A 5,417-nucleotide genomic window follows, 5' to 3' on the forward strand; every position below is an offset into this window, starting at 1 on the left:
AACATTGTTATTGCACTCATCTGTTGTGTAACAGCCAGCCCATGTGCGTGTTGTGTTTTTTACAACATCGCTACGCAGGAGAAATCATTTCAGGGTTGTAGTGCTTCAACTAGTTAAATGTTTGACTTTTCCGAGTCTGGCATGAATTTGACTGTATCGTTCTTCTCATGTTTGAATACTGAATGAGCAGCAATCCAGTGAAAGGATGCCAAAAGAGCAAAGAAAAATGACAAATATGAATATTTCCATGTATTTGATGTGTCTCCATAGCAGCAGTTTTACTTCTAAGAACTAAAACAGCTGCTTTGTCAAACAGCCTTTGCTGTTTTGAGCATTGTGTTAAGCACAAATACAAAATACTAGCTGTCGATAGCAGTCGCATATTTGAGTGGCCTCTTCAAAAGATGTTTTTCCAAACACATGTGGTTCTGTCTGTTTAAAGCAAGGATTTTGATTTAAAACTTTCTTCAGGCATAATCTCTGCCCTAAACCAGAAACCAAGGCCAAACAAACAGAAATGATATTGCAGCTAAGCCAGTGCTGAGGGTATATGACCTGCTCATTTACATGAATATGTTACCGTAGGCACTGAGGAGCTGAGTGTTCGCATAAAGCTTAGAGTTCTGTTGCTGTGGAAGATAAACATATTTATTCAGCCTTTCCTCACCTTTGGTTTCAAAAAACGCTGATCCATGTATAGGGAAATGCAGTTTCACTGGTTTGTGAAGCTGCATAATTGTGCCCGTTGAGGCGTCTGCCGCTCCCACATCGTCAATAGACAATACAAGACAAGAACAGATGCAGCTTCTGCAATACAATGGGCTCTGACAACATGGAATTACAGCCCATGCAGCTGAAAAGTGGCTTTTTATTCCTCTGCTCCTGGGAATGGCAATAAAGGGTGTGACATACATTGAATAAAAGCATTTATTCTCAAACAAAGATGGCAAAAAGGAGACATAGCTAGCATCTGGACGTATCTGTCAGTTGTGAATCTCCGCTATAAACAAAACAAACATGAAGAGGAAAAAACTAGGCGGAGAGAAAAATACTGGATGCATGAGGATTCGTGAAAAAACAGAGGCATGTGATACATCAGGCTTTGGACTCTCCAAAAACCACATTGGCTCAAAGGGGGCTTATATTATGTTGTGCAGAGTTGTGTGTTCTTGCATGTGGGCCGGTTCTGAGCTCATTGAACAGCTGTGAGGCAGGCTGCAGGTGAAAGATGAGTCAAGTCCTATGGGGAGACATCAATCATTGATGGACTGACACATCTGAGAAGAAAGGCAGGGAGAAACAGAAGGAGAGCCAGCATCGAACAGACAACAAACGCACTCTTACACTGTAGAGCTCTGACCTTGTTGAGATGTAGAAGAGTCATTGTTGTCCAGGCCAGCCAAGCCCCTCGAAGCACATTTGAAATCAATCATCCTGGAGGGGAGAAGCAGGAAATGATGCAATCTGTGACAAGGAGTGGGACCCTAATCATACTTTCTTCCCAGAAACACTGGTCATATCCTGTACTTACGCATTCATTTTCACTTAATGTCAAAAGTTGGATTTTGAGGGCCAGAGTTGCTTAAAGATTTTCAAATAGCGTCACATAGTCCTCTCTGTGCTCCAAGATAGCTTTGGTTAATAAAAAAAAGACATGCAGAACCTGGAGTGATTTCTTGTACAGTCAGGAAAGTGAGTTTCTTATCAAAGACGACATACGTAGGAATAATTAACACAAAATGTTTCTTTTTTTTGGTGTAAATTCTCCCCAGCTGTATAAATATAACCTTTTAGAGATGCAGTTTCATCATTTCCAGCATGTTAATTAAAAATGCACAATGCAACAACAAGAAAGTTGACTTACAACAAGCTGATAAAGTACAATAGAGGAATTCAGGAGAGTATTATACAGCTAGGTATCCAGTAGTGGCAGGAAAGAGGGGGCAAGCAGTGAAGTTTATAAAGGATACACTGAGAGCCTGAGCAAGACTGCTACATGAGTAGATGGAGTGATCTCAGGTGGATAAGCCGGATGGAGCAAAAACAGATGGATAAGTCGGTGCTTAAGAGCAGGAGGGGAGGAGGTTATGCAGGTGTGTCAGCTGGTAAGCTGAGAGCTGGAACCACAGGAAGGTGACACCTACGCTAAAGGTAAGCAAAGGCTGACACTGGAGGAGAGCGTACTCCAGCATTAAAATATTTGTGCACACAGATTCATGTTTAGAGACCTTCAACCTTTTCTTGCTAGTATCCTTTCTAACACTCAGTGCCAGACAGGCAACACACTTTCAATTTCAGTTTTCTTTGTATAGCAAAGAATTAAATGCTTTACTCCTGCTTTGAGCAAGCATTTGGGAATGAAGAAAACGATGGAGGAAAAAAAAAGAAAAATGATCCCTTTAAATAAGAAGAAAAAAAAAAAACTCTGGCAGAGCCGAGCTCAAGGAGGGCAAAGACACAGGAATATAGAGAAATACAGTTGCACTTCCAGAGTCTACAGAGGCTCTAGGCAAAAATTCACAGGAGCCCCTCAACCCAGCATTCATCACCATTATGTTATGAATAATTTGAAACCAACAATGACAGTCCTATAAAACAGCATGTACATTACTCTAGAAATAACAGAGACCATGTTTTTGATGATAACAATGCTCAAGACCAAGATGGCTAGTTAGGAAGCGCTTAACCTGTAACCGCTGTCTTTTCTCTTCTTTCAGCCTGATAGTGATACCAACAATTTGACTGCGAGTGTCCTGACTCTGATCATCACGTCATGGTCAGCAAACTGCTGTAGCTTCTGTTAAGTGAATCATCTTTTCTGTATGGAGTTTGCATGGGTTGTCTCTGTGTAAACCGGCTTCCTAGCAAAGTCTAAAGACATGCAATTAATGGGGTTAAGTTAATTGGTGATTCAATAGGTGTGAATCTCTCTCTGTGTTAGCCCTGTATCAGATACTTGTCCAGGGTGTACCCTGCCTCTGTCAGCTGGGATGGGCTCCACTTACCTTATTTTACCACAATATCATCAATATAGCAAATGGAAGGTAAAAGTCACAACTGGTGTTTGACATAAAGCTATATTTAAAACCCTTTATGAAACACTAAGACTGGGGACAAAACATAACGTTTTTGGACTTAACTTTTTATTGCTGAATAAACACTGTTAGAGGAATGAATCACCAAGTGTATTTCAGCCAAGAACAAACAAAAAGATTCTAGCACAGTGTGTTTGTAGGTGTAAAATTCTTATTAAGAGCTCAAGGCAAGACAGAAAATGAACAAAGAAAATCTGGATCCAACTGGTGAATAACTCTGACAAAAAAAGCCCCCCCAAAAAATCAAATTATGCTAAAATGATCTAAACACTGTGCACGCAGAGTCCCAGTTTCATACAAAAACCACTGCCAAACAAAAAAACTAAATAGTACTGAAGTTTAAATGCAAAGCAATTCTCCTAGGGTGTCATTAAAATCACATTTCAGCCAAACTGATGTTCAAAGCAAATTCTGACCATCAAGAACTGAACATCTCAGCAAAGAGCTCGACTTAAATGGCTTAAAGCACCTTTGGGAGAAGAAAAGAGTACTAAGCAATCACTGCCCACAATAAAGTCAGAGAGATGTGACCAACAAGGCCACTGGGACTTTTTCTCTTTTATGATACAATCGGTCTTTTAGTGTTAAAGTGACTCACTGGTAACAGGATGTGCGGGAGCATCAGCCCAGGCTCATCTTTTGACCCTCTAGATACTGAATAACCTTTGGCTGATGGGATTTAATTGATACATAAAAGCATGTGTGAGGCTATGACACAGGAATGTGCTGCACTGACATATGAGTCAGTAGCTGGTGTCAAGCTTTCATCAGTTATAATGGATGTGCTTTTTGATGGAGTGAAGTGGTAAAGTTTTTCACTTTCATTCCACTTTTAAGTGCTATCCCTATTAAACCTTTTGTTGTCAAGTCCACTGAGAAGCTAAAGACAAAAACTGCACTAAAGCGAGACTTTTATAATATTCAAACATGTAAAGATTATTATTTTTAACAAAACAGCTTCCCAGCAATCTTTCTGCGTTAACAACTAAATGATACACTGATAGGTTATGCAAGTTCCTTCACACACTTGGGATCTCCTAAGCGTAAAGCTCCATCTCATATTTTTAGCCATGTGGGTAATGTGGTCTCTGTGACACTTAACTCGCCTGCTGCAAGCTCTTAGCAGTGTTTCTCTTCCCTGTACTTATGGAACAATAAAGAAGTGGAAACAAACCAGGTCTTATTTTTTAAAATGTGTTTTCCAACTTACCCCATGGAGAAAGCCGTGCAGACAGTTTTGGTTTTTACGTATAAGTGCTGAGACATCTGCTCCGACCAGTGGGGTGAACAGACTTTTATTTGTGCTGGCCTGAACGCGTAACATCTACACATGAAAGCCATCTGTTAGTTTCTTGTCTTTTGCAGTTTACAATTAATATGTTTAACATGTGTTTTTGAGAAGGCAGTAATGATCAACATTTACATCTGCCAAAGACGCTCGATTGATTTGGTTTGTTTGCACAGTGATTCAAAAGGTTATGGAGAGACTTGCAATTTCAATTCAAGAGAGTTGGAGTTTGGCCCAACTTAGAAGTGGGATCCAGATCTGGGAGTCAGTGGGAAAGATCTCATCCCATCTCCTCCTGGGGAAATACTTTCCATCTCTTTTCAGGGGACACTAAGGCGTTACTAAGCCGTCTAAAAGATAGAATCTCTCCAGTGTCCTCTGTCTGCCTCTGAGTGTTCTCCCAATGTGACATGCCCGGAATACCTCACCTAGGAGGTGCCGTGGAGGCATCCTGGTCAGAAGCCTGATCCACCTCAACTGGCTCTTTTTGATGTGGAGGTGTGGCCTTTCCATGAATTACAATCTTATCATGGTGAAGGGGTCTGTGTGCCGTAATGATCCTACAAGTTATGTTGTTGGGGGCAATTTGCCCCAAGTAGGCTTCCCCAAGGCAAACTGGTTCTAAGTGAATTATAGTAAACTAAGTGCAATTCACGAGATCTTTTGGAAGAGAAAACACTCCCTACATTACTTGAATGTGGGTTACTGAGGCCTCACCTTGGAGCCAGGTCCCAGGGTGGGGGGCTTGTCAGCAAGTGTCACCTAGCTGGGCTGAGTCTTAAGGAGTCAGATAGGCTGGCTCTCCTGTTGTTGTACCACAGGAGGGGCCATGGTCAGACCTCCAGTTACTGCAACTGGCTTTGCATACAAGGAACACTAAGGGAAGGTGTTAAGCTCAAACAAGCACCCTAAGTGTATTTTAAGTGGTTTTTTGAAAGTGTAATTTTCTGTCACTGGAAAACCTTCGTAATGAAATAAAGCATAAACCTTCAAACTGTCTACAGTCTTTAGTTCTGGCCTGAACATCTGTAGCA

At 41.1% G+C, this 5,417-nt stretch overlaps 1 long non-coding RNA gene across 1 annotated transcript; it reads right to left on the reverse strand.

Moving 5' to 3' along the window:
* Positions 1 to 378: 378 nt before the first annotated feature.
* On the reverse strand, positions 379 to 4,379 carry LOC120721024. The gene is made up of 3 exons (XR_005693103.1): positions 4,306 to 4,379; positions 1,361 to 1,434; positions 379 to 1,240 (listed from the first exon to the last, which is right to left on the reverse strand). It is a non-coding gene; the product is annotated as an uncharacterized LOC120721024 (long non-coding RNA).
* Positions 4,380 to 5,417: the final 1,038 nt, after the last annotated feature.

The sequence above is a fragment of the Simochromis diagramma genome, unplaced genomic scaffold (genome assembly GCF_900408965.1).
Source record: "Simochromis diagramma unplaced genomic scaffold, fSimDia1.1 OVJJ01000603.1, whole genome shotgun sequence".
Classification (NCBI taxonomy): Eukaryota; Metazoa; Chordata; class Actinopteri; order Cichliformes; family Cichlidae; genus Simochromis; species Simochromis diagramma.